The following is a 24582-nucleotide window of genomic DNA, read 5'->3' on the forward strand; positions in this document are numbered from 1 at the left end:
TAGCATGCTTTACCTTGCCCTGAAAAAAGGCCAGATTGCTTGATGGTGTGTGTGGCAAGAGAGTACATTTGGGCGTCCTTATAGAGTTTGTAACACATGTATTTTCTCTTTGTATTTTGTTTGTTATGTCTTTGCAAAACAGATGTGTTTTAGAGCAAATATTTTTTTACTTTTGGAGGGGAGTATTTTTCCCTGAAATATTTTTGATGTTGTCAATGTGTGTTTTGTAGGTTGTTCGTTTCACTTTGATTTAATTGTCTATGCTGCATTATTTTGCAAAATCTTCCTCAAGATGTTGTGACTAATAAATCTTTAAATTCTTAAGAGACTGTCAGTTTGTGGGTGCAGTCCTTTTAACTCCTGTTAATTTCCTCTGCAAAATGGTCAGACCTCAAAACCATATTCTGTTAGTGTCTCAAATTAACATACATGTGTTTTTTACTTTCCTTGCTCTTTTCCAAGTCCTGTTTTATTGATCAATAAAATTTGTAGTAAATTTTTGTTTTATGTGTTTTGTTAATAATTTGTTTTGCAGATGCATGCTCAATCCAAGTAATGCATTTTACACTCTTCACCCCCCCCCCCCCAAACAATTTTCATGCAACAGATTTCCCACCTGCAGCTTAACTAGGCTGATTGGCATGGCAAAACAAAAAAAGGTGTGATCTGTCTAAAAGCTACTTTCCTGGTGCCTTCGTGGTAGCATATGTATGGATTGTGTGTATGCTGCCATGGATAGGCACCAGGAAAGGAAAATTACAGAGAGGTAAAAATTCAATTTTCCATTTTAGCGCAGTGATTCTCAGCCTCAGTCCTCAAGTACCCCCGACAGGACGTGTTTTGGGAATTTATCTTAGCTAAAATAGCTGTCCAAAATACCAAGCCATTGATTCTGATTTAAAGCACCTGTGCAAGATGAAGGAAAACCTGAAAACATGGCCTGTTGGGGGTACATGAGGACAGGGTTGAGAATCACTGATTTAGAGCACTGAGCTAAAATCTAGCTCAAGACAACCCTATTCTAATTGTGGGCATTTGAGGGAAACCAAGTGAGTGTTAGAACCCCTGGTTGGGCTTTGTGTCCCTTTTCTGAAAATTGGCTTCACGTCCTGTCACATAGCCAAACAGGAAGTGAGGGTAAAACCCTACCAATTACTTTCCTTGGGGACACACAGGTCAATCTAACTAGTGTCCCCATTAAGCAAATTGCACTCTAGCACCTTATTGTGTATACCCAAAATTGGTAGTCTAGTAGTAGTAAATAAACCCCAAAGTCCAAGATACCTAAAAATAATTTGGGGTGTACATAGCAAAATGCTAGAGTGCAATTTCCCTAATGGGGAAACTATTTTGATTGACCTGTATGTCCCCAAGGAAATACATTGGTAGGGTTTTACCCTCACTTCCTGTTTGGCTATCTGACAGGAAGCAAATAAATTTGAAAGTGAAACTGGCAACATTTGGGAGTTGTCTTCACCCTATCAGGGGTGCAGACATCCCAAAAACTGACAAGACTTCTAATTCCTCTGCACTCTATCCCCAAGCAAAAATAATAAAGGATTTAATTTAACTTTGCAAAGACACATTCCTTCAACTGTGATGCATGTCAATGGCACATTTAGACCTTGGTTAATAGAAAACACCAGTTGCCTTTCACTATAAACCTTTGTTAGTCCAGTCCCGGAAATCTACATCTGCTTTACTATTAATTTCCATAAAACTTGGGTTCCTTCAGCTAGATGCGACTGCTGTGTGCACGGAGATATATACCTGTGGCGCATATCTGGTTGCCAGATGCAGTGGCCAGCACACAGGAATTACATCACGCCCCTCCAGGAAGTTGCTTGTACCGCTGCTAATTTCTTCCCACCGCCATGCCCTGCTCACTGTTCTCTGAGGAAGAGATGATACTTATTTGCAAATTAAGATCATTTTTTATTTATTTTTACATGGGGTGGTGTTTGTGTGGGTCATGTGTGTATGTCTAAATGATTTGGCCTCAAAACACACACCTACTTTCTGTGTACAGATTCACTTCCGGGCCAATGTATATTGCTTCCTGCTTCAGTGTGTATATATCCATAGATGTAGGTTCTTGTGGCCTCCAGCAGAGAAAAGTTGGGTAGATGCTACACTCCCAATTCTGGAGGCATAATAATGGTCTAGCACAGGGGTCTTCAAACTACGGCCCTCCAGTTGTTCAGGAACTACAATTCCCATCATGCCTAGTCATGTCTGTAAAAATGTCAGAGTTTTACAATGCCTCATGGGATGTGTAGTTCCACAACAGCTGGAGAGCCGTAGTTTGAAGATTCCTGATCACTCTAGCATGTCTTGAAAAAAGGTGTTTTTTTTCATGTGCCTTGTATAATGCCCAAGAAATATTGTTTGGAAAATACAAGTGGGTTATGGCACATCTACATTCCAAATGTGGCACTTAAGATGGCCATGCACTATGCAATCTGATTGGCCAATCTCTGTACAACTCGATATTTAGGCAAAATAGGTAATAGGAAGACGCACTTGAACAATAAATTCAAATTATAGGAAATCAAACAGGCTCTTGCAATAAATTGAATTTATTTAAGATCTAACCGCAGTGTATGGTCACCTTTAAAAATCAAGATCTGAAAATATTAATTTATTGGGTTTAGAAACACTTCTCTGTTCTTTGTAATGTACTGAAAGATTTGGGTAAAAATGTTTTTAAAAATTTCAAAGATATATTAGCAGTGATAGGAATGAGATTAGCATCAAAAGGGTTAATTAACTGAGAACACCTACTAATTGCCTAACAAGACACATCCAATGAGAGTAAATTAACCAATTGTATTGGGCGTGCGCTATTATCAATGAGAAAACCGTAGTTAACCTAGCGACAGTTGCAGTTTACATATGCTGGTATTTATTATCGCTATTTGCGCTTCAATGTGCGCCGGTTCACACGTTCGATTAATGACGTTTCCGGCGCACCAATTAATGTATGAATTGGTGCAGTGTCGTCTTCTTAGTAAATCACCCCCCACTGTCTGTGTTTGGAGGCCATTGAGCTGCTACACCTGTAAAATTAGAATATATTACATTATTGATTTTTGGTTTATTAACTTCTTTAACCACTTAAGGACTAGCCTCGTTTTGTATTTTAGGTGTTTACATGTTTAAAACTGTTTTTTTTGCTAGAAAATTACTTAGAACCCCCAAACATTATATATGGTTTTTCTTCTAACACCCTAGAGAATAAAATGGCGGTTGTTGCAATACTTTTTTTTGCACCGTATTTGCGCAGCGGTCTTAAAAGCGCACTTTTTTTGGAAAAAATTCACTTTTTTTAATAAAAAAAATAAGACAACAGTAAAGTTAGCCCAATTTTTTTTTATATTGTGAAATATAATGTTATGCCAAGTAAATTGATACCCGACATGTCACACTTCAAAATTGCGCCTGCTCATGGAATGGCGTCAAACTTTTACCCTCAAAAATCTCCATAGGCGACGTTTAAAAAATTCTACAAGTTGCATATTTTGCGGTACAGAGGAGGTTTAGGGCTAGAATTATTGCTCTCTACCGGGCGCTACTCGCGTATGCATTCGCTTCTGCGCGCGAGCTCATCTGGACAGGGGGGTTTAATTTTTTATTTTTATTATTTATTTTACATTATTTTAATTATTTTTACACTGTTTAAAAAAAAAAAAAATTGTGTCACTTTTATTCCTATTACATGGAATGTAAACATCCCTTGTAATAGAAAAAAGCATGACAGGACCTCTTAAATATGAGATCTGGGGTCAAAAAGACCTCAGATCTCATATTTACACTAAAATGCAATTAAAAAAAAAAAAAAGGTAATTTAAAAAAATGACATTTAAAAACATGTGCCTTTAAGAAGCGTGGAAGGAAGTGACGTTTTGATGTCGCTTCCGCCCAGCAGTGTCATGGAGACGAGTGGGCGCCATCTTAGCCTCACTCGTCTCCAGGCACAGGACGGGGACGGACGCAATCGCCTCCACCGCTACCAACGGCTCCGGTAAGCTGCAGAGGGCACCGGATCGTGGTGGGAGGGGCCCCTCTCCCGCCACCGATAAAATGATCTCGCGGCGAATCCGCCGCAGGGACCAATTTTATCTGAAAGCCGGCCGCCGCACGAAAACGGGGATACCGGGGTTATGGCAGCTAGCTGCTGCCATAACAACGATATCCCCGTCTCAAAGTTTGGACGTACATCGTCGTGCTGCGGTCGGCAAGTGGTTAAAGCTGCGTGCTAGGTATTGGGCAGAAAATGTAGTAGTGGAAGGATGGGTCACACTGAGAAAAAAACACAGGAAGTAGTATAGATTAGAGCAGGGATCCTCAAACTACGGCCCTCCAGCTGTTGCAGAACTACACATCCCATGAGGCATTGTAAAACTCTGACATTCACAGACATGACTAGGCATGATGGGACTTGTAGTTCCTGAACAACTGGAGGGCTGTAGTTTGAAGACCCCTGGATTAGAGGGCTAGTAAGACAAAACTTTGTGATCAGAATATCAACTCTAGCAAAGAGCTGACAGCCTAAACTGTCAGTATATACCTTTTATATATCAAATATGGCAGCGCACAGCTCTGCTGAATTGCTCCTTTTCTGCATACTGGAGAAGTGGCACCCCCCCCCCCCCCCCATCCCATAATGCTATGTGGGTGGCAAGAGTTACACTTATTTAATTATAACATTTGCAAAAGCACTTTCTAAGTTCTGGCTAAAAATGTAATGGACTTGGGGAGGGGAATTTGTGCACTCCACTCTCTGTGATACCCCCTCCTGACTTCTATACTCTATGCGATATCCTCTCCTGAGTCCTACATGCTCACCATTATGTACTCCTGAGCCCTGCACTCTGCATTATTTACTCTTGACCCCTAAAAGAGACTCTTGGGAAAGTTGAAGTGGCACTGTTTATTTTGCAACAGTAAACGTCTGAAACTCCAAAAGTCACGTAAGTTCTCCTCTGAATGGTTTTGTGAACTGAAACCTGTTTGCCCACATCTGTGTTTTGTGAAATGGAACTAGTATATTCCATTCCCTCCAAATCAGTGCATCTGTGTGGTTTTATGACCTGGAACCAGCATATAACACTCCCTCCAAATCTGTATGTATGACATAGGTAAGCAAGCATATATCCTTATAGATGTATATCAGTGTTCCTGCCTGGAACTGAGCACACATAGCACAGCAAATATTGCCATACTGGTTTCTGCAAGAATAAACAGCGGGGAGAAATGTGCATCCCATTCATAATATAAAGACTTAACCTGCCAAAGTGTCATCCTACTGTAATTTCAGTTCCAGTGTTAGAAAATTAATTATGCCATCCTTAACCAAAGAGATAAAGACAATAAGCATTTTGCGAGGTGACAAAATGACAGTATTATTGCTAAAATTGAAGAATGTTCATTTTTCACAGGACACAAAGGAGTGATCTTTCACTTTGAAAAGCCTGTAATCTCTTTGTAGAAGATAATTACACCAAGAGGTTGTTCAAAATGTTTTTTTAAATGCATAAAAGGAGGGTTGTGCTTACAAGCGCGTGTATATACTGCTGATGTACTTTTGCCAATATATCATTGCAAATATATGACCAACTACCAGGTAATTGATCACTACGATTACATGGCTGACACACGTTAGACAATACATCAGTCTGACTCTTACTGCAAGAAAGCAAGAAAACAAGAAAAATGCCAGCAAATACATGTTTTTTGTTTTAGTTTTTCTTTTAACAAGATGTGCTTTCCTTTATTCATAGTATGTCATATATTAATGCATTATAATTGCCTGTGCTACACAGGCCTAATAAATCAGCCAATACATTTCATATACTGCTTTTAAGCTAGTGCTACTGTACAACATTGGTGGGAACATCTCGTAATACTTTCAAACCAGTGCAAACCATTAGGACCTAATTGAAGCAACTTCCCCTTGAGTAGTTCTAAACTAGAAAGAAATAATCCCCCATTGCACACTCAATTATTTTGGGGGATCAGCTAAGGCTGGCCATACATTAACAATTTTCCTTTAGATTTACCAAAACCATATAACATGAGGTCAAACCTAAACACTTTCAATTTGTATGCAATCAGAGAGGCCCTTGCACTACATAGTTGAAGGTGAATCTAAAGGAAATTAAATAAGAAAATTGTATAAATTATGGCCAGCTTAAATGAAGTAAATAGGCATAAGCAGAAAAAGAAAACAATCTGGCCTACCTTTAACCACTTCCTGTACGTCACTGGATTTTTGGTGGTTATATCGGCATGATGCTTGCAGCTGCAGGCATTACCCTGGCACTATTTTTTACAGCCGATGGTCAGCTCTCTTTTAATGGCAATCAGAGTGGCTCACCAGTTGCTCAATTGCTATTACAAGCAGTGGGAAGGGACAGAGGCATGCCATCACTTCCAGTTTACTTGGAAACCATTGACACTATTTTCTGAACATCAAAAGCATTCAGAAACACAGGTTTTGGCGTTTTTGGATGCTTTTAAGTGCAGAGGAGGTATTTGGGGGTCTCAGATCTCTCCATAAAGAGTACCTGTCACATGCCTGTTGATGTCACAAGGAAGTTTACATTACTTGTGATAGCAATAAAAGTGATAAAAAAAAGAGAATGAAACCAACAGGGTAAAAAAAAAAAAAAAAAAAGAAAAAAAAAATTATAATTAAAAAAAAAAATGAAGGTGCCCTCATCATCCCCTGCATGCACACAAAGGAGAATGCATGCTTTGGTCACGCATACACGCAAATATTGATCGTTCCACAAATGTGAATTATCACTGTGAATGTCAGATCATGGGCAGTAATTCTAGCACCAGACCTTCTCTGTAAATCTAAAGTGGTAACTTGTTAAGGCTTTTAAAGCGTCGCCTATGGATAGAAAAAATTATGGTGTTTGTTTCCGTTGCATGGGCATGCGCAATTTTAAAGCTTGACATGTTTGGTATCTATTTACTCGACGTAACTTCATCTTTTATATTTCATAAAAACATTGGGTTATGTATTGTATTTTTTTGCATTAAAATTCAAAAAAGTTATTTGTTTAAAAAAAATAAAAAATAAAAATCGCGTTTGAAAAATCGCTGTGCAAATACCGTGTGACATAAAAAATGACAAAACCCACCACTTTATTCTCTAGGGCCCCTGCTTAAAAAAAATATAAATAATGTTTGGGGGTTCTAAGTAATTTTCTAGCAGAAAATACTGAATGTTACATGTGAACAAAAAGTGCCAGAAAAGGCCCGGTCTGGAAGTAGTTAAGTTGCTTTCCAATACAAAAGGAGGTAAAAGTATTGATTAGTTATATGTATTGCAATGGCACATCAGCACTATACCCTGCTTTTTAATTATTAGACCATAGATTTAATGTGGAAAATCTTCATCCCAAAGTGAGTGTAAAGGCTTGTTTTTTAAAAATAACAAACATGTTATACTTACCTCCACTGTGCAGTTGGTTTTGCACAGAGCAGCCTGGATCCTCCTCTTCTCCCTCTTCGCTGCTCCTTGCCCCTCCCTCATTTGAGCTTGCTACAGGGGGCACCCAAGCCGGGTCAGAGCTCCGTGTATCCATTCAGACACAGAACCCTAACCTGGCCCCGCCCCCTTTCTCCCTGATTGGCTGACTGACTTTGATTGACAGCCACGGGAGCCAATGGCACCACTGCTCTGTCTCAGCCAATCAGGAGGAGTATCCTGGATGGCTGAGGGGATTGTGGACATCGCTGGAGAGAGAAGGGACTCAGGTAGGTAATTAGGGGGTAAGGGGCTCAAGTAGGTAATAGAATGCATTAAGATAAAAAAAACCTTCTACCTTTAATTACAGCTGTCAGGCATTATCAGTAGTTCTACCTGTTCTACAGATAACAATACATTCTTTTATGTGTTTAGCAAAGACACTAGGGGCCCATTCAGGCTGTTTGTGTTGCATTACCCAGTGCAGACCCAACAAAAAGACAAGGCAATCTGCCTGATTTTCTATGACGTCAGCTCATGCCACTGCGTTGTCCACTAAAAAAAAAAGATTGCATGCAGTAACTTTTTTCAGTGCAGCAGGTTGCATCACAATGCAGCTTTGGTGAATTTAAGTTAATGAAATGTCAATCTTGGAAAATTCAGCTGATCAAGAATATGTCACTTTTGCCACACAGACAATCCATTACAGCACTGATGGTAGTGTGCACAATACTTACTGTATAAGCTGTAGTAAATTGTTCACTTTTATACAAGATGCATATACAATAATATGAGGGAAATGAGGGAATTCACCTTGGTTGGATGGGCTTTATTTCGCTTGAAACATTTCCCTAAGTGGCAAAAGTCCGATATATAGCCATTCCTTTTTCAATATTCAGATATACTTTAACCAGTTGATCACCAGCCGCCGCAGTTAAACTGCGTCAGGTTGGCTCGGGTGCGCAAATCGCCATAGGTGTATGCCGGGTTTGTACACGGCGATCTGTGGGGCCCCTTGGCCAGCGGTGGAGTCAATCAGTGGGTCTGCAATCGTTCCCCACAGTGACAGAACAGGGATCTGTCAAAGTAAACAAGGCAGATCTCCATTCTGTCAGGGGATGACACACAGATCCCGTCTTTCTGCTCTGCAGGAAGATGGATATGTGTGTTGTCCCAGGCAGACCATCCCCCATACAGTTAGAAAACACACTGAGGGAACACATTTAACCCCTTGATAACCCCTTCCCTGCCAGTGTCATTAGTACAATGTCAGTGCATATCTTTAGCACTGATCACTGTAATGATGTCACTGGTTCCCAAAAAAGTGTAAAAAATGTCAGTTAGGTATCTGATCTGTCCGCCACAATGTTGCAGTCCTGCTAAATATTACAGATCACCGCCATTGCTAGTACAAAATAAATAAAAATAAATACAAAAGCCATAAATCTTTCCCAGCAGAATACAAATTGGCCTAAATTGTTGAAGAAATTAGATTTTTAAAAAAAATTTTATTGGGTGTGTTTTATAGCAGAAAATCAAAAATATTGTTTTTTTTCAAAGTTGTCATTCTTTTTTTGTTTATAGCGCAAAAAGTAAAAAACGTAGAGGTGATGAAATGCCACCTAAAGAAAGCTCTATTTGTGGGGAAAAAAAGGACATGTATTTTATTTGGGCAGTGTTGCACGCCTGCGCAAGTTAAGGAGACGCAGTGCCGTATCGCAAAAAATGGCCTGGTCAGGAAGTGGGTAAATCCTGGTCAAGAAGTGGGTAAATCCTTTTGGGGCTGAAGTGGTTACCACCCGGCCACTGCACATAAACGGCTGGGTGGGCGCTTCCTCCTTCTGAGTGGATATTCCTGAATGTCCTTCAGAAGCAGAGGGATCGCGCAGCCACGCGGTCCCGATGCTTGTGTGTCCACCCGGATTGGCAGGAGGGCTCTGTGATTTGCCCTCCTGATTACATGATGGCTGTGTCCAATCACAACCATCATGTGATGTAAACAGCCTGGGGGAGTCACAGGAAGAGGGATCGCATGGCCGCATGCCCGTGCAGCATCACAATCCCGATGTGCTCGTGTCTCCCAGAGACAGGGCAACATCACTCGACAGGAGGGCTCTGTGATTGGCCCTCCTGATCACGTGACGACTGTGTCCACTCACAGCCATCATGTAATATAAGCAGAGAGCTGATGCCAGGCAATCGCTCTGCTTCTCCTCACACAGAGTCAGTGAGAAGAGGAGCGGATCTGCGAGCTGGAGATCAGTGTGTAAAAAACAGCTCATACACACTGCTTTTTACACACTGATCACCCAGCTAGTGTCCCCAAACAGTGTCCCCAAAAAGTGAAAACACCAACACCTGTCCCAGTAAACATGTCCCACTGAACATCTGCCACACTGAACATCTGTCCGTGATCATCTGGCACATCTGTCACATCTATCTGTGATCACCTGTGCACATCTGTCTGTGATCATCTGTGCACATCTGTCTGACCATCGGCGCACATCTGTGATTATCTGCACACATCTGAAGCAAATCTGTCTGTGATCATCTGCACACATCTGTCCATGATCATCTGCATACATCTGGCGCAAATCTGTCCATGATCATCTGTACACATCTGTCTGTGATTATCTGCGCACATCTGGTGCAAATCTGTCTGTGATCATCTGGCGCAAAACTGACCATGTGCATCTGCACACATCTGTCTGTGATCAGCTGCGCATATCTGGCGCACATCTGTCCATGATCAACTGTGCACATCTGTGATCATCTGCACATGAACATCTGCGCACATCTGTCCGTGATCTTCTAGCGCACATCTGTCTGTGATCTGCACACATCTGGTGCATGTCTGTGATCTTGCATATCTGTCCATGTTCATCTGCACACATCTGTCTGTGATCTGCCACATGTGTCTGTAATCATCTGCCACATCTGTCTGTGATCATCTGCCACATCTGTCTGTGATTATCTGCCACATCTGTCCGTAAGCATCTGTGCATATCTGTCCATGGTCATCTGCCACATCTAATTCCATTGTCCTAGTGCTCCAGGGCCTTCTCAGGAGGAGTAGCAGAATTTTGGGGGGTAATTTTTGCTATGTACATGCTATGTGTTAGAATAATCTTATAAATTAACAACTTTGTGTAAAAAAAAAATATATATTTTTTTTTTTTACTTTCTTTCCACATTTTCCAAAAAATTGTGGAAAAAAATGACATGTTGAAAAGACTCATGCCTCGTAGAATATACACTGGGGTGTTTTCTTTCCAAAATGTGGTCATTTTGTGGGTAATTCCATTCTTTTGGTGCTCCAGCGACTTTAAAAATGTAATAGGTAATCAGGAAACTAAATGTGTAATTTATGCTCCTAAAACATCTGACGGTGCTCCCTGCATGTTGGGCCTCTGTATGTGGCCAAGCTATGGAAAAGTCTCACACATGTGGCATCACCATACTCAGCAGGGGCATTGCTAGGTCTACAAAAGATCTGGGGCTAGAGCCCATAGTAGTGAAGTAAAGAAAGTCATACACATGTATATAATATACGTGTGGGTGTACATTATATATATCACTGAGTGTGGATTTCCCTCTACATCAGGGTCCCCCGAGAGCCCCCCCACTTACATCAGGGTTCCTAGAGAGCCCATCCCCCTTACATCAGTGTCCCCAGAGCCCCCCTTACATCAGGGTCTGTAGAGAGCCTTCCTACTTACATCAGGGTCCCCAGAGAGCCCACCCCCTCTTACATCAGGGTCCCCAGAGCCCCCCTTACATCAGGGTCCCTAGAGAGCCTCCCTACTTACATCAGGGTCCCCAGAACCCCCCTCATTACATCAGGGTCCCGAGAGAGCCCACCCCCCTTACATCAGGGTCCCTAGAGAGCCCTCCTACCTTAAATCAGGGTCCCCAGAGCCCCCCATTACATCAGGGTCCCCAGAGATCCCACCCCCCTTACATCAGGGTCCCCAGAGCCCCCCTTACATCAGGGTCCCCAGAGAGCCCCAGGGTTCAGAAGTTGGCTACATAAACAATGCAGGGCTCAGCTGTGCCCATCTATGCAGCCTCACCAGTGCCCAGCAATGCAGCCTCACCAGTGCCGAGCAATGCACCCTTCCCCACTGCAGTGCCCTCTGTCCCCTGCATCCCACCACACACACTGTGTAAGTAGAACTCTTACCTTACACAGGTGTACAGCAAGCAGAGCATCTGAGATCGGCATCACAGAGCTGGATGGGGGCGGGAACTAAAGAAGTTAACTTTTCACATTAACAGGCTGGTGATTGGTTGTCCAGCAACCAATCACCTGCTGTTTAATGAAAAAGTTAACTCCTGCGGTTCACGCCCCCATCCAGCCCTGTGATACTGGGCGCACGCCACTGTCCAATGAAGGGGACAGCAGTGAAAATTTCCACGGGCCAGTTGCCCGCATTTAGCGGTGGCGGGCAGGGTACCAACCCCTGCCCTAGAGACTCTGGGATAAATAGCCACCCCCTAGCAACGCCTCTGATGCTCAGTAATATATCTTAGGGTGTAATTGCAAGTTTATCTATGTGAGAAATATCTTGTTAATATGACAATTTTGTGGGAAAAAAACATTCTTCATTTTCCAAACTATTGTGGGCAAAAAATTGTAATTTCAAAAAACTCACTATGCCTTTTACTAAATATCTTGGATGGTCATCTTTACAAAAAGGAGTCATTTGGGGGGTTATCTGTACTGTCCTGACATTTTAGTGCCTCCAGAAATTGGATAGTACATCAGGATTGATCAATTTTCACTGATATGTAGCCTAGCTTGTAGACTCTTTAACTTTCACACAAACCTATCATACGCTTATCAGGATTTTTTTTACCAAAGGCATGTAGCAGAATACATTCTGGCCTAACTTTATGACAAAATTGGATTTTATTGGATTTCTTTTAAAACAGAAAGTAGAAAATATTGTTTCTTTTCAAAATTTTCACTCTTTTTTCCGCCTTTTTATTGCAACAAATTAAAAACCCAGTGGTGAAAAAATACCAACAAAAGAAAGCTATATTTGTGTGAACACAATTATAAAAATGTCATTGTAGCATGACTGAGTAATTATCACTGAAACTGCGAGAGCACAGAAATCTGAAAATTCATCTGGGAAGGAAGGGGGTGAAAGTGCCCAGTATTGAGGTGGTTTAGACCCCTTTCACACTGGGGAATTTTTCAGGCGCTTTTGGGCTAAAAGTAGTGTCTGAAAAATTCCTCCCCTGCAGCCTCAGTGTGAAAGCCTGAGTGCTTTCACACGGGGCGGTGCACTTGCAGGACGTTAGAAAACGTCTTGCAAGCAGCATCCTTCAGGTGGTGCGGGAGCAGTGTATACACCGCTCCTCCAGCCTCTGCCATTGAAATCAATGGGCACCGCTTCCGAAGCGGCTGCAAATCACCATTTTTAACTTTTTATTTGGCCGCTAGCGGGAGTTAATAGCGCCCTGTTAGAGGCTCGAAAAGCACTGCTATAACAGCGGTAAAGTGACGCTAAAATCAGTGGCACTTTACCGCTACCCCCCCCCCCCCACCCCCACCCCAGTGTGAAAGTAGCCTAAGTGATTTGTGTGTTTTGGAGCATTCTTTTTCACAGTGATTTTTAACTGATGTACAAAATAAACCCTCTACCAAAAATATTAATGTTATGTGTTAACTTATTGGAAATATGACTGAATGTTTAGAACAGATCTTAACTCAGACAAACCTAGCACAAAAAAATACTTTTTACCTTAGAACACTGGGTATGCAATGGAAATGTTAAGGTAAGACCAGTGCTTTCCAAGTATACTATCACCACAAAATATGAAATTCTTTGCTCTTTCCTGTTCTCCATAAAGTCTCCTCTGAGAAACATTATTACGTGATCGGTAAGAAACATGACACAAGCCTTTTGGGAATGACTGAAACTGTGGCCCTTTAGGGACATAATATCCTCAGCAATCAGTGTGCTCAGTTAACAGATCATATTGCCACATCTAAAATGCCTCTAGCATCTCTGTTATCAATAATTCCTGGCCACAACCAACGTACAAAAGAGCACAACAAGACATCTTGTTATTGTGCATTCTGACATCTTGAGACAATGAAGGTCCTTTGCAGCTCCCTCCTACCCTGAGTGACTTATACTGATATGTAAATAATGAGAACAGAGCTGGCAAAAGGCTGAAATGATCTATGCATCACTACCTGGAAAGCAAGGCTCTTATTTATGGACATGGATCAATACAAGTCAAGCAGTTCAGGGCAGAATGCTACGGATTGCCTTATATTATATTTCTAAATAAATGCATTACATTTTACAGTGATGTACATTAGGTTCCATTGTTTTCTGTTGCATTACTGCATGTAATGCAACATGTCATTTTTATATTGCCTTTTTTTTTTAGTAAGTAAAACACAGGATAACAAAATATTAGCATAAACAAAAAACAATGTTATCACAAAAAGAAGGACCTTTCATTTTACAAATGAAGAGTATCAAATATTATATTTATACATAACAGGTAAACCTAAGATACATATTATTTACAGTATGCTGTACCAAGCCAACCAGACACACACAAAATAAAAATAAAAAGATTTTATCAAGAGTTATAGGCCAGTCTCTAAATCAAATTTTTATTTTATTACTTTATTTTTATTGAAATGATGCCATTAATACATAATAAGCTGGTATATGTTGTACCTGCAAAGCATTAGGAATGCACCTCAACAATTAACTTTTCTTGTATTGTTAAAATGTAAAATCTGCTTGCTGTGGGTTTCTCTACTTTTACATCAGCATTTCTGTATTTACTGCCTTAAGTCAAATCTCGACACATGAAAAAACAAACTAGCTAAAATACACCCCAGCAAGACAGTAACTTCAAAGTATTTCCTTTGCTTCTTTCCCACAAATGTATCTCCTTGTCCACTCATGCCATTCAAAGCCAATGCCATTGTAGCTTTTTCCAGTTTCCCTTTCCTGAATATTTGCCCAACCCACTGATGATGTGAGTGGTGTAACCTCACACATTATGTAGAACTTGGAAAGAAAGACAAGTTTTATAGTGTATTGGTTTTTGTGGCGCGTCACATGCCAGGGAACCCAGGAGCGTGGGTCTTATTGGTTTTAAAGACCTTGGAATTTAAATTTAAAGTTACTCCTTCTAATAGAAAAAATATAAAAAAATATGAGATGAAAATGTTCGCTACTAAAACCTAAAACACATCCCGAACGCACCCCTCCCCTTCCTCCCATCGTTTTTTTTATTACATTTGTAGAGTAGCAGATGGGTCACCAGCAATTGGGACAGCAGAGATGGCAACCTATTACAGACCTCTAATAATCACCATGGATGGATTTAAGGTGCAGTCACATGGCTTTATTCTGGTAATGCACAAAACGCAGTATGGTGCAATGCTGTTAGTTTAAATTATGCTGGCAGAGCTGTACAATGCACCGGCATTGTATTATAGTACACAGCAATGCACAGATGTGAACTTTGTGTTGTGATGTATGTCTGTTAAATATGTTTACAAGCCATTCCCATTTTTTTCTTTTCTCTCTCCCGTATTCCCTTTCTCTTAGACCCCTTTCACACTGGGGCGGTTTGCAGGCGTTATTGCGCTAAAAATAGCGCCTGCAAACCGCCCCTAAACAGCCTCCGCTGTTTGTTCAGTGTGAAAGCCCGAGGGCTTTCACACTGAAGCGGTGCGCTGGCAGGAGAAGAAAAAATCTCCTGTCAGCCGCTTCTTTGGAGCGGTGAAGGAGCGGTGTATTCACCGCTCCTAAACCGCTCCTGCTCATTGAAATCAATGGGACAGCGCGGCTATACCGTGGTAATACCGCGGCTATAGCCGCACTATACGAGGGGTTTTAACCCTTTTTCGGCCGCCAGCGGGGGGTTAAAACCGCACCGCTAGCGGCCGAATACCGCGGTGAAACATCGCTAAATATAGCGCTGTTTTACCGCCGGCGCCCCCTACCGCCCCAGTGTGAAAGGGGCCTAAGTGTTCCCTTGGGTGGTCATACCCAATAAGAATCCCTAGAGTGACATCAATATGTTAAATTTTATCCATGCTATATTTGAGTTTTGTGATTTGCCTGGACATGCTTATTTGTGTGACCACCCTTCCCCTCCCATCTCCCTTTTCCAGATGTTCTATACCCTCACGTACATCTCTGTAAAACTTTGTTTTCTTGAAATGTCTAAAAATGCAATATAAAGAATTTAAAAATGTGTTGCAGTGCTTTGGTAGACCATTTAAAATGAAAAGGTCTTAGACATAAATGTATGAAATACAATGACCTCTGAATAGATATTATTTACGGGGAGGATGAGCTCATAATTGCTCTCAGTGAATGGGTCTTGATGTACAATACTTCTTTCACTTTCTCAGTTCTATTAATACCATATATACCACAAAATGGCAGATGTGACGCATTTTACTTAGAAAAGAACAAGTGACAAACTAGTATTGCCATTTAAAAGTAAACCTCGCCATATATGGATCAAAATTCATCCAGTTAAGTATGGACCAGATGAATTATGATCAGTGTGTTGCCATCCCTATTTGACAGTAGGCGACCATTTTATGGAAAACTTTTGTCAATTAGTGGCTGCAGCCGCTGATCAGCTTATTCTGACAGCAGAGAGTTCCACTGTCAAGATACAATGTCCTGGCATGAGGAATTCTTCCATCCACCTTGTTTGTGTGGATGGTGGAATTTCTTAGTTTTTTCATTCAGTCTACTCGCTGAATGAAAAGTAACTATCCATCTATGGCCCGTTTAACTCTATGTAAGAGAAATATTACTAAACACCAATACAATGATGCTGTGTGGTTGGCGGTGTCATATGAATAGCTTTACTTGGCATCCACACAAATTTCTGTCTGAAAACATTGCTTCACAAAATAAATCAAATTTTAAACTTTAATTAAATCAAACCCACATTACTGAGTTTCCATCTGGGAAACCTGCCATTTTAATGCGAATTTGCAAATTTGCAACAGGGAACAAATAACACATCTAAAAATTATACTAGTTTTTCTAGCAAGAAAAATTAAGTGATTCCCCATACTGAGTCCCTTGTGTCATATCAGCCTTGATATTCCTGCATGTAGCTACTGATTGAAATCTACATCTCTCTGATAATCTAATCTCTGAACAATTTGATTGTGAAATTTGCTTCCCATACTCCCTGGCTACCAAAATCACATGATCAGCTCTGATTACCTTTGTATTTCTCAAGAACTGCCTTTCTATCTATGTGTATCTATCGATCTACAGTGCCTTGCAAAAGTATTCACCCCCTTGGCTTTTTACCTATTTAGTTACATTACAGCCTTTAGTTCAATGTTTTTTTTTAGTTCAATGTTTAGTTCAAGTTTCTTAATCTGAATTATATGTGATGGATCAGAACACAATAGTCTAAGTTGGTGAAGTAAAATTAGAAAAATATACACATAAAACAATTTTTCAGAAATAAAAAACTGATAATTGGCATGAGCATATGTATTCACCCCCTTTGTTATGAAGCCCATAAAAAGCTCTGGTGCAACCAATTACCTTCAGAAGTCACATAATTAGCGAAATGATGTCCACCTGTGTGCAATCTAAGTGTCACATGATCTGTCATTACATATACACACCTTTTTGTAAGGCCCCAGAGGCTGCAACACCTAAGTAAGAGGCACCACTAACCAAACACTGCCATGAAGACCAAGGAACTCTCTAAACAAGTAAGGGACAATGTTGTTGAGAAGTACAAGTCAGGGTTAGGTTATAAAAAAATATAAAAAAATATCCCAATCTTTGATGATCCCTAGGAGCACCATCAAATTTATCATAACCAAATGGAAAGAACATGGCACAACAGCAAACCCGCCAAGAGACGGCCACACACCAAAACTCACAGACTGGGCAAGGAGGGTATTAATTACTGTTGTCAATGTAGGTTCACTATTCAAAACCTCAGACTATTTTATAATTTAGAGTAACAAAAGACAAGCAGAGATGTTTAGAGTGACCCACAGAGGTTTGTGAAAAAGGAAAGAAGGACCACACCGAAAAAAACGCAGGTCAAAAATGATCTCAACATGTTGACATAAAAACAATTTTCCACACATTTAACCCCCTGAAAATACTGTTTTATTTTATAGAGTTCCTCTTAAAATAAAAACAAGTTTTCTAACAGTAACTTATAAAACTAAAATTTAAATTTTTGGAATTTTACAACACTGCTAGGTATTTTAATTTTCAAATCTAAAATTTCAGACTTTTGTCATCAGATATAATTACAAGCATCATTCCTCCTGTTGTACATCAACACCCCACTACTGAAAGGAGAGCTGACATTTTACAAGCAGACACAAGTAAGGTACAGAGCACTAGCCAGCATGTTGCCAGATCCTTCATTTAGGCAGATGAAATAATCCTTCTATATAGTGATTTAAATAAAATATCTACCCCCCTCCCTCCCTAAAGAAAACATGAATTTTAAAACATTCAGTTGAATATGATGCATAATCTGTATTGCTATGTATGAAAGCCATTAAAATTAATAGAAAGTCATTTTATATTAAGCATTAAAAAGAATGTCATAGCCTTTTTAGCATTAGATGCCGAGAAGGCTTTTGATTGGGTGCATTGGGGATATCTAAAAGCCACTTTGATCAAATTTGGATTTAAAGGCTTCAATCTTTCAGCCATCTTAGCCTTATACACAAAGCCATCTGCACAGGTTTTTACATCCTCAGTGCTCTGACACCTTCACCATCACAAACGGAACTAGACAGGGATGTCCCCAGTCCCCTCTGATCTTTTCTCTGGTGATGAAGCCATTTTCGGAATCCATCAGAACTTCCATGTCCATTGCGGGTATCCAAGTGGCTGGCAAATCCCATAAGATTGGGCTATTTGCCGATGATGTAATATTGACCCTTTCCGACATAGAAAAGTCCCTACCTGGTGTATGCGTGACAATTGAAGCCTTTAGTGTTATTTCTTATTATAAGATTAATTTATCCAAATGCCAAGTTTTAACGACTTACATTAATAATAAGACTCCAAATAATTTGAAATCACTCTTCCCCTGCAACTGGGAGTCAGATAGTTAATTGCATTCCCAAATACTGAATTCTAACAAATCTTCCCGCCTGTATGAGTTAAACTATAAAAGGCTTCTCCACTCAAATTCAAATTTAACTTTTACAATTGGGTAAAATCGAGATCTCTTGGCTGGGGCAAATTGCCACCTTTAAAATGGTAACCTTACCAAAAATTCTTTACATATTTAGAACAGTACTGATACCCTTACTGGCTCACTTCTTCACTGCGTTTAATACTTATCTGAGAACATTTATTTGGAAGGGGACTCAAGCAAGGATCTCCTTCTCCATTCTAGTTAAGCATAGATCAAGGGTAGGAATGGGAGTACCAGTGATTAGGAACTATTACAGAGCAGCCTTATTAGACCAGTTGACAGCATGGATGGATCCGGTTCCAACTAAACAAAGGGCTGTGATAGAACAGGTGATAATAAAGGGTATAAATCTTCAAGCCCTGTTGATAGCGGTAGCCACTAATCATCCAGTTTACCTATCGGACCACCCCTCTGTCAACGCGTCTCTGACAACCTGGAAGGATCTTTTAAGCATGAATAATGAACAAGTTCAAGTGTCTGGACTGAATATACCACTCCAGACTTTTGAGTTGTTTATACCGGATTTTTCGGTACAGCCATGGGTAGAAAAGGGATACGCCACCTTAGCGGCACTTCCAGATGATATTAAACAAAAAGACGTATTTAAACTCTACCAAATCAAACACCTTCTCTGTACTCTACAATCCACCAACATTTCACTAGATAAACAAGTGTGGGAACTTTATCATAGTGATCTTGCCCTGAAAGGGGGTATATCTCATCTATATTCTTTCCTTCAACCTAAGACTCCATTGGTGCAGTCACCAGCTTTAGCGCAATGGGAACGAGAACTAGGCCAAAACTATTCAGGGCAGGAATGGAACAGAGCACTTAAATACAGCTTAGGTGCCACACATTGTCTGTGCCACTGGGAGAATATTTACAAAATCCTTTATAGATGGTATCTGACCCCAGTTAGATTGTCTAAAATGTACAAGGATGTATCTCCAGATTGCTGGCGTAATTGTGGTCAACCTAGAAACTTGTTGCATATCTTGTGGCATTGCAAATCAATAACAAGCTTTTGGCACTCGGTTTTTAAATTCATTTCATCCATTACGGGGATTATTACCCAACCATCTCTGGCATTGGCTCTATTTGGACTCTCCATATATTTACTCATTTCCTATTATTTTTTGTTTCTGTTTTAGATGGGATGGACACAGAACTAAGCATACAAGTGAGGACCAGTAGTTAAGGTAGTCTTAATTATTACTTAGTCATTAGTAAATGTTTGTGCATGTCAATGTTTATGTTATTTGTGTTATTATGGGGACTAGCATTTAATTTACGAGTCTATACATAGAAATGGCCAAAGTGAACATTAAATATGTATGAGTAGTTCAAAATAATGAGAGATTACAATTATTACGCTATTAATATACTGTTAATATAAAGTATGACTTAATCCGTTAGCACTGGCTTGTTATATGCTAATCCTAGACCCTTTGATGCGACATAACTTTGTAATTGTTAAATCTTAATAAAACTCTTTAAAAGTAAAAAATAATTTAAAAAAAAGAAGGTCATAGATAGATAAGACAGTAAGGAAAATACTGCAATGGATTACAAACAATTAACAACTGTTCTAATGATCATGGATAGACCTTCAAATAGTATCATTTTCTCTAACAGTATAGGGTTTTTGTAAACTGAGGAAGCAAATCTGATAGTTAAATGGACTATGGATCTGGGATCATAGCCAAGTGAATCCACATTTCAAAATGAACATTATGCGAGAGGAAGCGCTACAAAGAACCATTCCATGAATCCTGCAAAACATTATTTTAGAAACTGTTGACTGCAGTATTATACTAACAAGAAAGCTCTACAGAATTAAAGGAGATCATCAGTAAGTGGAAAAGTCACCAGTAAACTTAAAGATTATGTACACTTGGCTTTTGGTTATTTTTATTGTGAGTTGCAGTCATAACTGCATAATAAATGTTGCAAATTTGTTATTGATAGATAAGAACATCTTCCTCTAATCACATTTTTGAAACGGGAATAAATTGGTATGTAGAGTGCATAAACTTATTATGAATAAATGAGTCATGTTGTATTAAAGATGTGAAGTGGTAGTGTCTTTCCAAATTAAGCATAATACCATAGAATGGGTACAGGAAGTAGAGAGCAGGACACTGTTTCCAGTGCCTTTGTACTGACTGAAGCTAACTCTAGGACTGGCACTACCCTTATGAATACTGCAGCACACAGAAATAGAGAAACCTAGAAGAGTAAAGGCATAACAAGTCCAAGTTATTTATTGAGATTTTTTTTTTCTGAGTAGAAATCTATGTTTGTCTCAAGCACGTTTAACCCTTTCACTGCCAGGTCCGTACGCTGTACGGACCTACAGAAGTGCCCGCTGGTGGCCAAGTCTGTATGGTGTACGGACCTGATTTCCCCCTCTTCTTTAAGCTCATGGTCACTTCAATGACCATAAACTTATAGAAGAATTGTTCAGCAGACTCTGCCGAACAATTCTATAACTCTGACCTGCGAATTATGTCCGGCTGATCAGAGTTATTAACCTAAAATATGACCCCCCCACCTCACCCATGCCGCCACTCCTCTGTCCCCTGCCTCTCCACCTCCCACTGCTAAATGTCACCTAATATTGCCCCCCCCACTCTCCTCTCCTATCCCCTTAACCCCCCTTCTTCACCCCCAGCACTGATTACCCCCCCACAACCGATCCAACCCCCCACAAACCTGACCCCCTGCAGCTGCCATCATTAGCCGCCATCCCTCCTCGTCCACTCCCGCCGGCTTCAGGTGCTGCATGGGGTCTCGGGGGGTCCAGATGTGTCCCCCACCAGTCAGATCAACCCCCCAACTGCCCCCGCACCCCCGATCCATCCCTGCTCAGAGCGCATCCCTCCTTCCCCTCCCGCCGCTTGTATCTTCTCCCTGCACTGAGCTCCGCCGAGCTGTCAGGCTGGGGATCACAAACAAACCCCCCGAGGTCTGCCCGCACTCAGTCTCTTCACGGGGACACTCACCCCCGTACACACACCTCTCGGGCTTCCTCAGCTCCGGACCTCAACCTGATCCATCCTAATTGGTCAGGAGGAGAAGCCATAAGACAATAGCGAATATTAATTCGCTATTGTCACAAGTGGGTAGGTTTGGGGTGCAATGCTCTGCGCCCCGACCCCAAACTTTTTCAAGCCAATTAGAGCCTCGGGCTCTAATCATGTGGCTTGAAAAAAAAGCTCATCGTAAAAATGAAAAAATGAAAAAATGAAAATCTCCAGATCTTTAGAGAAATTTTTGAGTACGTTCGATTTTCACCATTTTGCAAAAAGGTGCAATGTAAAAATATATTTTTTTGTTATTTATTAACTCCATACAGGTTAAGCTTTTATATTTAGTAGGGATTTAGCAGGAATTTTGTAAAATTTGCTGTGTTTTTATCTGCTAATAATGGTTCTAGTGTATTTTTTGCGAATACATTGGTTTGATAAACATTTGCGCAAATACCATGGGTCTAAAAAATCAGTAGCAGCTTCTTTTTATTCTAGAGGTCATATGCTTTCAGAAAATATATGGTTTTTGGGGTTTTCCACAAATTCTGAAAGCTGTAAGGGAAAAATGAAAACCTTCCGATTTTTTGAGAAATTTGGATATTTACACTTTTGCGTCTGTTCAGTTTTCACCATTTTGCAAAAAGGAGCTCATACAAACGTATGAGTCCGGCACTCTGCAGGAGGGTGGCCCCCCTAATGAACCGGCCACTCCTGGTAAGACCCCTTTCGCATGGAGCGGACTCTGTCAAGCAGATCCGCCTGCTCGATGGGGGATCTGTCTTCTGATCCCCACTGAGCAGGCGGATGACAGGTCTGTGTCCACTCCGTTGATGCAGAGAAGACACGGATACAGACCGCTGTTCTCTATGTCGCGGTCAGATGGAAATGGGCCGCCTGTACAGTTCCATCAGATACCATCCAATCCAATCTGCTAGATGGACGGGGAATGGAATACCCATTTGTCTGTTTTTAGCGTACTGGACTGGATCCGATGCAGTCGGGTGTAAACGGACACATGTCCATTTACATCAGCCTCTCCATAGAGAACAATGGGTGGTCCAATTGGGCCCACCTGAAAAACCAGCAGGCAAACCCAATCAGTCTGCTTGTGTGAGAGGGGCCTAAGGCCTTGTTCACACAGGGCATACACAGCGTACCTTTACAGGGATGCACAGGTGTTCCGTGCATCTCTGTGCAGGCAGTCCCATTGATGTCATTTGGGATGTAGCAACTGCACGAACAATTGGTCTGCATGCATGTCCCTAAGCCCACACTGTCTGCGTTCGGGGTCACGTACCCACAAATTGGGAACAGCAGCTATGCCCGTGCAGCCATTACATCCCAATTGACATAAATGGGACTGCCTGTACGGGGATGCACGAAAAACCTGTGCGGGTAAACATGGCCCTTCATGGGCCTACACTTTAGTATGCCACATGTGAACGATGCTTTAGTAGCAATTTAGCAGGAATTTTGCTGTTATGTTGTGTTTATCTGCACTAGTAATGATTTTTAGCGAAAATATTGTTTGATAAACATTTGTGCAAATATCGCACTGCCTTACAAATCAGTAGCATCATCTTTGTATTCTTCTGGTCCTATGCTTTCAGAAAATATGTGGTTTGGGGGGTCTTTCACAAATGTAAGGGAAAAAGGAAAACCTTCAGATTTTTAGAGAAATTTGGATATTTACATTTTTGGGTACGCTCAATTTTAACCATTTTGCAAAAAAGCACAATGTAAAAATTACAAATATTTGTTATGTATTAACTCCATACAGGTTAGGCTTTTATAATTAGTTGAAATTTGGCAGGCATTTTGTAAAATTTGCTGTGTATTAACCTGCTAATCATGATTTATGATTTATGATTAGTATAGTAAAAATCATGATTTTTTAAGCAAAAAATAGGATTTTTATAACAGCTTACCTGTAAAATCCTTTTCTTGGAGTACATCATGGGACACAGAGCCATAGTAATTATGTGGGTTATATAGGCCACCTTAAGGTGATGGACACTGGCACACCCTAAGACAGGCAGTTCAATCCCTATATAACCGCTCCCATTACTGGGAGTACCTCAGTTTTCCCAGAGCCCAGATGTCCCAGAGCAATGCTATCTGAGAGGGAGAGACACAAACAAAAGTAGGGCGCCATCAGACCTGAGGACCTATACTGCTGTCTGCAGCACACTGCGCCCAAAGGCAATATCCTCATGCCTTTTTACATCCACCTGATAGAATCTGGTAAATGCATGGACTGAAAACCAAGTTGTGGCCTTGCAGATTTGAGCCATGGAGGCTTGGTGATGCACTGCCCATGAAGTACTAACAGCCCTGGTAGAGTGCTCTTTGATTTGAAAAGGTGGAATCTTCCTCCTCAAAACATAAGCTTGAACAATTACTTGCCGAATCCACTTAAAAATAGTAGATTTCGATGCTACCTGTCCTTTTTTGGGACCTTCAGGCAACACAAACAAAACTTCCTTTTTTTCGAATCTGCACAATCGCCTTCAAGTAGATTTTGACTGCTCTCACTACATCAAGAGAATGTAGCGACTTTACTTCCGCAGAACAGGGTTCTGGAAAAAATGAAGGTAGAACAATATCCTGGTTTAGATGAAAACCTGACACTACCTTCGGTAGAAAGTTAGGATGAGGACACAATATTACCCTATCCTTGTGAATAATTAAATATGGCTCTTTACAAGAAAGAGCAGCCAACTCTGATACCAGAAGATATGGCTACCAGAAAAACTAGCTTCCTTGTCAAAAGGATCAAGGGAATATGTTGTATGGGCTCCAAAGGCTGTTTCTGTAATGCCGACAAAACTACATTCAAGTCCCAAAGGTTCA

General features: G+C 40.7%; 1 protein-coding gene and 1 long non-coding RNA gene across 8 annotated transcripts in view; one reads left to right on the plus strand and one right to left on the minus strand.

Moving 5' to 3' along the window:
• Positions 1-24582, minus strand: part of CHID1 (chitinase domain containing 1) — a 1258939-nt gene that overhangs the window by 382681 nt on the left and 851676 nt on the right. The gene's annotated exons all lie outside the window — the stretch shown is intronic.
• LOC141112228 (uncharacterized) overlaps positions 1-24582 on the plus strand; it is a 183327-nt gene that overhangs the window by 149348 nt on the left and 9397 nt on the right. For both annotated transcript variants that reach the window (XR_012236553.1, XR_012236554.1), the window contains one exon: positions 19849-19896. This is a non-coding gene — a long non-coding RNA (uncharacterized lncRNA). The remainder of the gene's footprint in view (positions 1-19848; positions 19897-24582) is intronic.

The sequence above is a fragment of the Aquarana catesbeiana genome, linkage group LG11 (genome assembly GCF_042186555.1).
Source record: "Aquarana catesbeiana isolate 2022-GZ linkage group LG11, ASM4218655v1, whole genome shotgun sequence".
NCBI classification, from domain to species: Eukaryota; Metazoa; Chordata; class Amphibia; order Anura; family Ranidae; genus Aquarana; species Aquarana catesbeiana.